Genomic DNA, 13,396 nt, shown 5'->3' with positions numbered 1-13,396 from the left:
TCGTTTAAACAACGAGTCACGAGGACAAAGAAACAAGGACAAATGAGAGTCACAAGGACTAATGAACAAGGATAAATGGTTCACACAACAAGTCACAAGGACTAATGAACGAGGGAAAATGGTTCACACAACAAGTAACAATAAGAAAGGACAAATGGATTACACAACGAATCACAATGACTAATAAACAAGGACAAATCGTTTAAACAACGAGTCACGAGGACCAAGAAACAAGGGCAAATGGTTCACACAACGAGTCACATGAACTAATGAACAAGGACAAATGGTTTACACAGCGAGTCACATGGACAAATGGTTAACATACCGAGTTACAAGGACTAATGAACAAGTAAAAATGGTTCACACAACGAGTCACAAGGACTAACGAACAAGGACAAATGATTCACACAACGAGTCACAAGACTAATGAACAAGGACAAATGGTTCACACAACGATTCACAAGGACTAATGAACAAGGACAAATGGCTCACACATTGAGTCACATGGACTAATGAACAAGGACAAATAATTTACAAAACGAGTAACAAGAACAAGGACAAATGGTTCACACAACGAGTCACATGGACTAATGAGCAAGGATAAATGGTTCACACAACAAGTCACAATAACAAGGATAAATGGTTTACACAACGAATCACAAGGACTAATAAACAAAGGTAAATGGTTTAAACAACAAGTCACATGGACTAATGAACAAGGACAAATGGTTTACACAACGAGTCACAAGACTAATGAACAAGGACAAATGGTTCACACAACAAGTCACAAGACTAATGAACAAGGACAAATGGTTCACACAACGATTCACAAGGACTAAAGAACAAGGACAAATGGCTCACACACAAGTCACATGGATTAATGAACAAGGACAAATGGCTCACACAACGAGTCACATGGACTAATGAACAAGGACAAATAGTTTACACAACGAGTAACATGGACTAATGAACAAGGACATTCACACAACGAGTCACAAGGTCTAAAGAACAAGGACAAATAGTTTACACAATGAGTTAGAAGGACTAATGAACAAGGACAAATGGTTTACACAACGAGTCACAAGGACTAATAAACAAGGATAATTCGTTTAAACAACGAGTCACAAGGACCAAGAAACAAGGGCAAATGGTTCACACAACGAGTCACAAGACTAATGAACAAGGACAAATTGTTTACACAACGAGTCACAAGGACTAATGAACAAGGTAAAATGGTTGACACAACGAGTCACAAGGACTAATGAATAAGGAAAAATGGTTCACACAACAAGTCACCAGGACTAATAAACAAGGACAAATGGTTTAAACAACGAGTCACAAGAACTAAAGAACAAGGACAAATGGTTCACACAACGAGTCACAAAGACTAATGAACAAGGACAAATAGTTTAAACAAAGAGTAAGAAGGACTAATGAACAAGGACAAATGGTTCACACAATGAGTCACAAGGACCAATGAACAAAGAAAAATGGTTCACACGACAAGTCACTATAACAAGGACAGATGGTTTACACAACGAGTCACAAGGACTAATAAACAAGGGCGAATGGTTTAAACAACGAGTCACATGAACTAAAGAAGAAGGACAAACGGTTCACACAATGAGTCACAAGGACTAATGAACAAGGACAAATAGTTTACACAACGAGTCACAAGGACTAATGAACAAGGATAAATGGTTCACATAACAAGTCACAAGGACTAATGAACGAGGGAAAATGGTTCACACAACACGTCACAATAAGAAGGACAAATGGTTTACACAACGAATCAGAAGGACTAATAAACAAGGACAAATCGTTTAAACAACGAGTCACGAGGACCAAGAAACAAGGACAAATGGTTCACACAAAGAGTCACATGAACTAATGAACAAGGACAAATGGTTTACACAGCGAGTCACATGGACAAATGGTTAACATTCCAAGTTACAAGGACTAATGAACAAGGAAAAATGGTTCACACAAAGAGTCACAAGGACTAACGAACAAGGATAAATGATTCACACAACGAGTCACAAGACTAATGAACAAGGACAAATGGTTCACACAACGATTCACAAGGACTAATGAACGAGGACAAATGGCTCGCACAACGAGTCACATGGACTAATGAACAAGGACAACTAGTTTACAAAACGAGTAACAAGAACAAGGACAAATGGTTCACACAACGAGTCACATGGACTAATGAGCAAGAATTAATGGTTCACACAACAAGTCACAAAACAAGGATAAATGGTTTACACAAAGAATCACAAGGATTAATTAACAAATGCAAATGGTTTAAACAACAAGTCACATGGACTAATGAACAAGGACAAATGGTTTACACTACGAGTCACAAGGACAAATGGTTTACACAACGAGTCACAAGACTAATGAACAAGGACAAATTGTTTACAAAACGAGTCACAAGGACTAATGAACAAGGACAAATGGCTCACACAAAGAGTCACAAGGACTAATGAACGAGGGAAAATGGTTCACACAACTAGTCACAATAACAAGGACAAATGGTTTACACAACGAATCACACGGACTAATAAACAAGGACAAATCGTTTAAACAACGAGTCACAAGGACCAAGAAACAAGGACAAATGGTTCACACAACGAGTCACATGGACTAATGAACAAGGACAAATGGTTTACACAGCGAGTCACAAGGACAAATGGTTAACATACCGAGTTACAAGGACTAATGAACAAGGAAAAATGGTTCACACAACGAGTCACAAGGACTAATGAACAAGGACAAATGGTTCACACAACGATTCAGAAGGACTAATGAACAAGGACAAATGGCTCACACAACGAGTCACATGGAATAATGAACAAGGACAAATAGTTTACAAAACGAGTAACAAGAACAAGGACAAATGGTTCACACAACGAGTCACATGGACTAATGAGCAAGGACAAATGGTTTACACAACGAATCACACGGACTAATAAACAAGGACAAATCATTTAAACAACGAGTCACAAGGACCAAGAAACAAGGACAAATGGTTCACACAACGAGTCATATGGACTAATAAACAAGGACAAATGGTTTACACAGCGAGTCACAAGGACAAATGGTTAACATACCGAGTTACAAGGACTAATGAACAAGGAAAAATGGTTCACACAACGAGTCACAAGGACTAATGAACAAAGACAAATGGTTCACACAACAAGTCACAAGACTAATGAACAAGGACAAATGGTTCACACAACGATTCACAAGGACTAATGAACAAGGACAAATGGCTCACACAACGAGTCACATGGACTAATGAACAAGGACAAATAGTTTACACAACGAGTAACATGGACTAATGAACAAGGACATTCACACAACGAGTCACAAGGTCTAAAGAACAAGGACAAATAGTTTACACAATGAGTTAGAAGGACTAATGAACAAGGACAAATGGTTTACACAACGAGTCACAAGGACTAATAAACAAGGATAATTCGTTTAAACAACGAGTCACAAGGACCAAGAAACAAGGGCAAATGGTTCACACAACGAGTCACAAGACTAATGAACAAGGACAAATTGTTTACACAACGAGTCACAAGGACTAATGAATAAGGTAAAATGGTTGACACAACGAGTCACAAGGACTAATGAACAAGGAAAAATGGTTCACACAACAAGTCACAAAGACTAATAAACAAGGACAAATGGTTTAAACAACAAGTCACAAGAACTAAAGAACAAGGACAAATGGTTCACACAACGAGTCACAAGGACTAATGAACAAGGACAAATCGTTTAAACAAAGAGTAACAAGGACTAATAAACAAGGACAAATGGTTCACACAATGAGTCACAAGGACCAATGAACAAAGAAAAATGGTTCACACGACAAGTCACAATAACAAGGACAGATGGTTTACACAACGAGTCACAAGGACTAATAAACAAGGGCGAATGGTTTAAACAACGAGTCACATGGACTAAAGAACAAGGACAAACGGTTCACACAATGAGTCACAAGGACTAAAGATCAAGGACAAATAGTTTACACAACGAGTGACAAGGACTAATGAACAAGGATAAATGGTTCACACAACAAGTCACAAGGACTAATGAACGAGGGAAAATGGTTCACACAACAAGTCACAATAAGAAAGGACTAATGGTTTACACAACGAATCACAAGGACTAATAAACAAGGACAAATCGTTTAAACAACGAGTCACGAGGACCAAGAAACAAGGGCAAATGGTTCACACAACGAGTCACATGAACTAATGAACAAGGACAAATGGTTTACACAGCGAGTCACATGGACAAATGGTTAACATACCGAGTTAGAAGGACTAATGAACAAGGACAAATGGCTCACACAACGTGTCACATGGACTAATGAACAAGGACAAATAATTTACAAAACGAGTAACAAGAACAAGGACAAATGGTTCAGACAACGAGTCACATGGACTAATGAGCAAGGATAAATGGTTCACACAACAAGTCACAATAAGAAGGACAAATGGTTTACACAACGAATCACAAGGACTAATAAACAAGGACAAATCGTTTAAACAACGAGTCACGAGGACAAAGAAACAAGGACAAATTATTCACACAACGAGTCACATGAACTAATGAACAAGGGCAAATGGTTTAGACAGCGAGTCACTTGGACAAATGGTTAACATACCGAGTTACAAGGACTAATGAACAAGGAAAAATGGTTCACACAACGAGTCACAAGGACTAACGAACAAGGACAAATGATTCACACAACGAGTCACAAGACTAATGAACAAGGACAAATGGTTCATGCAACGATTCACAAGGACTAATGAACAAGGACAAATGGCTCACACAACGAGTCACATGGACTAATGAACAAGGACAAATAGTTTACAAAACGAGTAACAAGAACAAGGACAAATGGTTCACACAACGAGTCACATGAACTAATGAGCAAGGACAAATGGTTTACACAACGAATCACACGGACTAATAAACAAGGACAAATCATTTAAACAACGAGTCACAAGGACCAAGAAACAAGGACAAATGGTTCACACAACGAGTCATATGGACTAATAAACAAGGACAAATGGTTTACACAGCGAGTCACAAGGACAAATGGTTAACATACCGAGTTACAAGGACTAATGAACAAGGAAAAATGGTTCACACAACGAGTCACAAGGACTAATGAACAAAGACAAATGGTTCACACAACAAGTCACAAGACTAATGAACAAGGACAAATGGTTCACACAACGATTCACAGGGACTAATGAACAAGGACAAATGGCTCACACAACGAGTCACATGGATTAATGAACAAGGACAAATAGTTTACACAACGAGTAACATGGACTAATGAACAAGGACATTCACACAACGAGTCACAAGGTCTAAAGAACGACAAATAGTTTACACAATGAGTTAGAAGGACTAATGAACAAGGACAAATGGTTTACACAACGAGTCACAAGGACTAATAAACAAGGATAATTCGTTTAAACAACGAGTCACAAGGACCAAGAAACAAGGGCAAATGGTTCACACAACGAGTCACAAGACTAATGAACAAGGACAAATTGTTTACACAACGAGTCATAAGGACTAATGAACAAGGTAAAATGGTTGACACAACGAGTCACAAGGACTAATGAACAAGGAAAAATGGTTCACACAACAAGTCACAAGGACTAATAAACAAGGACAAATGGTTTAAACAACAAGTCACAAGAACTAAAGAACAAGGACAAATGGTTCACACAACGAGTCACAAGGACTAATGAACAAGGACAAATAGTTTAAACAAAGAGTAACAAGGACTAATAAACAAGGACAAATGGTTCACACAATGAGTCACAAGGACCAATGAACAAAGAAAAATGGTTCACACGACAAGTTACATTAACAAGGACAGATGGTTTACACAACGAGTCACAAGGACTAATAAACAAGGGCGAATGGTTTAAACAACGAGTCACATGGACTAAAGAATAAGGATAAACGGTTCACACAATGAGTCACAAGGACTAATGAACAAGGACTAATGAACAAGGACAAATAGTTTACACAACGAGTCACAAGGACTAATGAACAAGGATAAATGGTTCACACAACAAATCACAAGGACTAATGAACGAGGGAAAATGGTTCACACAACAAGTCACAATAAGAAAGGACAAATGGTTTACACAACGAATCACAAGGACTAATAAACAAGGACAAATCGTTTAAACAACGAGTCACGAGGACCAAGAAACAAGGGCAAATGGTTCACACAACGAGTCACATGAACTAATGAACAAGGACAAATGGTTTTACACAAATGAGTCACATGGACAAATGGTTAACATACCGAGTTACAAGGACTAATGAACAAGTAAAAATGGTTCACACAACGAGTCACAAGGACTAACGAACAAGGACAAATGATTCACACAACGAGTCACAAGACTAATGAACAAGGACAAATGGTTCACACAACGATTCACAAGGACTAATGAACAAGGACAAATGGCTCACACAACGAGTCACATGGACTAATGAACAAGGACAAATAATTTACAAAACGAGTAACAAGAACAAGGACAAATGGTTCACACAACGAGTCACATGGACTAATGAGCAAGGATAAATGGTTCACAACGAATCACAAGGACTAATAAACAAAGGTAAATGGTTTAAACAACAAGTCACATGGACTAATGAACAAGGACAAATGGTTTTCACAACGAGTCACAAGACTAATGAACAAGGACAAATGGTTCACACAACAAGTCACAAGACTAATGAACAAGGACAAATGGTTCACACAACGATTCACAAGGACTAAAGAACAAGGACAAATGGCTCACACAACGAGTCACATGGACTAATGAACAAGGACAAATAGTTTACACAACGAGTAACATGGACTAATGAACAAGGACATTCACACAACGAGTCACAAGGTCTAAAGAACAAGGACAAATAGTTTACACAATGAGTTAGAAGGACTAATGAACAAGGACAAATGGTTTACACAACGAGTCACAAGGACTAATAAACAAGGATAATTCGTTTAAACAACGAGTCACAAGGACCAAGAAACAAGGGCAAATGGTTCACACAACGAGTCAAAAGACTAATGAACAAGGACAAATTGTTTACACAACGAGTCACAAGGACTAATGAACAAGGTAAAATGGTTGACACAACGAGTCACAAGGACTAATGAATAAGGAAAAATGGTTCACACAACAAGTCACCAGGACTAATAGACAAGGACAAATGGTTTAAACAACGAGTCACAAGAACTAAAGAACAAGGACAAATGGTTCACACAACGAGTCACAAAGACTAATGAACAAGGACAAATAGTTTAAACAAAGAGTAAGAAGGACTAATGAACAAGGACAAATGGTTCACACAATGTGGAATAAAACTCTAAGAACACGAAAATGGACAGAAAACAAGCTAAAAACCGTGACTCAAATGCTAAGGATCGAGTGAATTGGATATGAAATAAACCAAGCACAAAGCCAAGGTTTAAGACTAAGAGCTTGTTCAAGCACCTAGCAAAGAACTCACTCAACCCCTAGCACTAAGCATAGGAGGATCTTCTAGCACAAAGCAAAGAATTTAAGAGGAAAAACTAGGTTTTCACTTGTATTAATGTTCAATCAAATCTGAAGTTCTCAAGTGTTTAGCTTGGTTTATATAGACCAAGGCTTACAATCTTGACCCTTGATTACTAGTTACATCTAAGGGCCACAAAAATAGCAGCTAAAGACCAAGAAAAACGGCAGCCAAGGACTATGACAAATCTGAAATGAAAAGGACATAAAGCAAAGAAAGTAAACTAATAGTCCAAACTTCCTTGTTTGTAGCTCAACTTCTTATTTATGATTATATGGACTGAAATGGGGCTTGAGGAAACCGTGTAAGAGTCCTTGTTGCAGCCATAAAGTCCCTTGAGCTTTGTTGGTTCAAAAGGGGAAGGTTGATAGCGACATAATGCACAAAAAACTAAGCTTGTTCCAGCCATGGTCCCGATTGCGCGGTTCAAAAAGCTTGGCAAACTCTATGATAGGAACGGCTTTGGGATATAAGTTCCACACAAAAACGTCCCAAACTCACCAAAGATTAATCCCATGCTGGAAAATGGCACGACTTCTTAGACGGAATTCATGTTAGACCTCAATCTAGTGCAAGGTCCAAAACCGGGTGAAATGTGGCCTTTCTCGGTTTGATTTGTTTCAATCTCCCCTTCTTGAAAAGGATTTGCCCTCAAATCCTCGAGCTTATCCTCCTCAATCTCTTCATAATAAGGACTTAAATCCCCAACATTGAAAGTTCCATGGACTCCATATTCTCCGGGAAGGTTTATCTTGTATGCATTGGACCCAAACTTCTCAAGTACTTCGAATGGACCATCAGCTCTAGGCATGAGCTTATTCTTCCTTTTTCTCGAAATCTTTCTTTCCTCAAGTGTATCCAAACAAGATCTCCGGGTTCAAAGCTTTTGGTTCCCTTAACACCCTTGGATTTGTCCTTGTGAGCCTCATTAGCCTTCTCAATTTGCTTCTTGACTTGTTCATGGACATGGAGCATTTGTTCAACCCTTTTCTTAGCATCATAATCAATGGTATTTCTTTTGATGGGTGCCAAATCAGTAGGCATCATAGGATTCACGCCATATACCACCTCAAATGGAGACTTGCCCGTGGTTGTGGAAGGGGCTCGGTTGAAGGCGAACTCGGCTTGAGCTAGTTTGAGGTCCCAATCTTTCAATGATCTTGCAACCGTACACCTAAGGATCCTCCCCAAGGTCTTGTTGGTAACTTCCGTTTGCCCATCAGTTTGGGGGTGATGGGAGGTGCTAAACAAGAGCCTTGTTTTGAGTAGCTTCCATAAGGTTCTCCAAAAATGACTCATGAACTTGGAATCCCTATCCGAGACAATGGACTTAGGAATACCATGTAGCTTGACCACTTCTTTGAAATAGAGCTCGGCCACACTAGTTGCATCTTCGGTTTTCTTGCAAGCAATGAAATGAGCCATTTTGCTGAATCTATCCACAACCACCATGATTGAATCCTTCCCTCTTTGAGTTCTTGGTAAAGCAACAATGAAATCCATGCTTATGTCTTCCCATGGCTGATTTGGAACCAGCAAAGGAGTGTAGGGGCCTGTTTGGAAATAGGATTTTGATTGTTGACAAGGAGCACACCTCTTGATCACATCTTGGACATCCCCAAGCATCTTAGGCCAATAGAATTGCTCTTGGAGTATGTCATAGGTCTTTTGAATGCCAAAGTGCCCGGCAAGACCATTGGAGTGAACTTCCCTTATCAATAAGTTTCTATAAGGTCCCCTAGGCACACACAACTTGTTCCCAAAGAATAAGAACCCATTTTGAACCAAGTACTTGCTCTTGAGCTTGATTTGGCCAGATTGAAGAAGCTCCCATTCTCCTTTAAAATCCGGATCTTCCACATATAATTCTTTCATGTACTCAAACCCAAGGACCCTTTGCTCCATGAAACTCAACATAATGAATCTCCTAGACAATGCATCGGCCACTATGTTATCTTTCCCCTCTATGTACTTGCTTGAGAAGTTGAAGGATTGTAAGAACTCCACCCATTTAGCATGCCTATGATTGAGCTTGTGTTGACCATTAATGTATTTCAGAGCCTCATGATCAGAATGTAGGACGAATGGTCGTGGTTTCAAGTAGTGACTCCAATGGGTTAAGGCTCGAACAATAGCATAGAACTCCTTATCATAAGTTGAGTAATTGAGCTTGGCACCACTCAATTTCTCACTAAAGTAAGCAATTGGCTTGTGCTCTTGAACAAGGACAGCCCCAATGCCAATGCCACTAGCATCACATTCAACTTCAAACAACTTATTGAAATTTGGCAAAGTAAGAATAGGAGACTCACAAAGCTTCTCTTTGATAATATTGAAGGATGATTCAGCCTTATCTCCCCATTTGAACTCCCCTTTCTTCATACATTCGGTTATAGGAGCCATAAGTGTGCTAAAATCTTTGATGAACCTCCTATAGAATGATGCCAACCCATGAAAACTCCTTACATCCGTGATATTCTTAGGTATAGGCCATGATTTGATTGCCTTAACCTTCTCTTGATCAACCAATATGCCACGGTCAGAAATGATAAAGCCCAAGAATTGGACTTCATTTTGCATAAAAGAACACTTCTCTAGCTTGCCATACAACTTGTGTTCCCTAAGAGTTTCAAACAACACTTGCAAATGCTTGAGGTGCTCTTCCTTGGAAGGACTATAAACCAAGATATCATCAAAGTAAACAACCACAAATCTGCCCAAATAAGGTCTAAGTACCTCGGTCATGAGCCTCATGAAGGTACTTGGTGCATTAGAAAGACCAAATGGCATGACAAGCCATTCATACAACCCATGCTTTGTTTTGAATGCGGTTTTCCACTCATCTCCTTCTTTGATTCTTACTTGGTGATAGCCTTGCCTTAAATCAATCTTTGAAAACAATTGAGCTCCACTAAGCTCATCCAAGATGTCATCAAGCCTAGGTATGGGAAACCTATACTTGATGGTAATGTTGTTGATAGCTCTACTATCCGTACACATCCTCCAAGACCCATCTTTCTTTGGCACTAAGAGGGCCGGGACAGCACACGGACTAAGGGACTCTCTCACAAAGCCCTTGCTCACAAGTTCTCCAATTTGTTGTTGTAACTCTTGAGTAGCTTTAGGATCACTTCTATAGGCAGCCTTGTTTGGTAATGTGGCCCCCGGAATGAAATCAATTTGATGCTCAATGCCCCTAAGAGGAGGCAAGCCACTTGGAAGCTCATTTGGGAACACATCTTCATAGGATTGGAGGAGCTCTTGGACCTCCTTAGGAAGTGAAACATTCTGCCCAAAAACCACATCTTTTGCAATAAGAGCATAGACATCTTCATCACCCTTTAACTCTTGGAGCATCTCGGCCTCATTGATCAATAATACCTCTTTTGAAGGCTCAAGCATGGATGGTGGTGTAGTATGCTTAAGGACGGGTGGAAGTGGTGTTAGAATGACCTTTCTTGAGCCAAACTTGAAGGTGTAAGTGTTGTCTCTCCCATGGTGTACCGCATCCCTATCAAACTCCCAAGGTCTCCCAAGAAGAAGATGACAAGCATCCATAGGTAGAACATCACAAAGGGCCTCATCCGAATAGTTCTTGCCAATGGAGAAGGTTACAAGGCATTGCTTGTCCACTCTAACTTCTGCCCCCTTGTTAAGCCACCTTAATTTATAAGGACTAGGGTGGTCTTGTGTGGGTAAAGATAGCTTTTCAATGAGAGTACTAGAGGCTACATTGGTACAACTCCCTCCATCAATGATAAGATTGCAAACTCTTCCCTTAATGGTGCACCTAGACCTAAAGATTTGTTGTCTTTGATCCATTTCCAAGGGTTGGGGTTGGGTATGCATCACTCTCCAAGTAACCAAGCTAAGACCCGCATCCGGCATAACCACATCATCCTCTTCATGGTCCGTTCCCTCCATTTCCTCATCACACACAAGAATCTCATCATCTCCCCAATGAACCACTTCAAAGCTACTAAGGGCTCTCTTGGTTGGGCATTCTTTGGCAAAGTGACCATAACCTTGGCATTGGTAACATTTTTTGAGAGGCATGGTCTTTTTTTGTGAGGTTTCGGCTGCCTTTCCTTTGTCAAGTATGGTGGTTTTGTTTTGAGAGGGTGGTTCATTAATTTTGAAACTGGTTGGGGGTCTAAAGGTGGCGGTTTTGGTGGTTGGTTTGGTGGTTGTAGCCTTCCCTTTACCCATTTTCTCAACCCTTAAAGCCAAGTTAACGGCTTCATCAAAGGACCATACTTGTTGCATTCTAACCCTATGAGCAATCTTAGTATCTAACCCTTCAACAAATCTAGCAATTTTTTACATTCGGGCTTCTCATTGAGTTCACATTGCAAAGTAAGTTGTTCAAAGTCTCTAAGATATGACTCAAGTGGTTGTTGGTCTTGTTTAAGTTGTGTGAGCTTAATGAAAATGTCTTGAGTGTACTCTTTAGGTATAAACTTCTCATTAAGCTTCTTTTTCAGTTTTAACCAAGACTTAATAGGTTCCTTACCATCCCTTCTTCTCTGATTTTTAAGTTCTCATACCAAAGGGAAGCATAGCCTTTGAGTTTCAAGATTGCAACTTTAAAAGCTTTGCCATCAGAATAACCTTTAAACTCAAAGACTCTTTCAATGGTCCTAAACCAATCTAACAAATCCTCGGGGTTTAAACTACCATGAAAATCAGGAATTTCTACCTTTAAGTCTTTGTTGGGCTCTCCATGAAAGGCCTCGGCCATGGACTCCTCCGAATCAGAAAGCTCTTCCTCCTCACGGCCACCATGAGCTCGTCCTCTACCCATGAAGCCACGGCCTCTACCCCTGCCTCTAGGTGGTTGTCCTCCTCTTGGTGGTGGTGTTGGAATATTAGCCATGATAACATTGAGAGATTCTAGCAACAAATCACATTTTTCAGAAAGTTGAGTAACTTGTGTTTCAATTCCAGCAATCCTTTCTTCACTCATGGTTGTTTTTTGTGTTTTTAATGTGGTTAGGGTATAATGAACTCACAAAGAAAGGATTTTTGTTGTTAACCAAAGCTCTGATAACCAATTTGGAATAAAACTCTAAGAACACGAAAATGGACAGAAAACAAGCTAAAAACCGTGACTCAAATGCTAAGGATCGAGTGAATTGGATATGAAATAAACCAAGCACAAAGCCAAGGTTTAAGACTAAGAGCTTGTTCAAGCACCTAGCAAAGAACTCACTTAACCCCTAGCACTAAGCATAGGAGGATCTTCTAGCACAAAGCAAAGAATTTAAGAGGAAAAACTAGGTTTTCACTTGTATTAATGTTCAATCAAATCTGAAGTTCTCAAGTGTTTAGCTTGGTTTATATAGACCAAGGCTTACAATCTTGACCCTTGATTACTAGTTACATCTAAGGGCCACAAAAATAGCAGCTAAAGACCAAGAAAAACGGCAGCCAAGGACTATGACAAATCTGAAATGAAAAGGACATAAAGCAAAGAAATTATGACAATCATAAAGAAAATGCAGCATTATAATATGTATGAACATGCCCAATTTTATGCTAAATCGCCTTTAATTAGCCAATATCGTATATTACTCGGTTTTTACGGATTTGCGTGATTTCAACATTTTATAATCACAAAAATTACATAAATTCATATTTATGCATAGGTTAATTACCCTAACCTCTTAGGACTCAAAATTTAGTCTTCACTAATAATTTGACCATAATTAACTCATATTTATAAAATTGTTCATTAATGGACTAAAAATTACAAAAATAAGCTATAAACTTCAAA

This window comes from Silene latifolia, chromosome 10 (genome assembly GCF_048544455.1).
Source record: "Silene latifolia isolate original U9 population chromosome 10, ASM4854445v1, whole genome shotgun sequence".
Lineage (NCBI taxonomy): Eukaryota > Viridiplantae > Streptophyta > Magnoliopsida > Caryophyllales > Caryophyllaceae > Silene > Silene latifolia.
Note: the sequence above shows the minus strand (reverse complement) of the source record.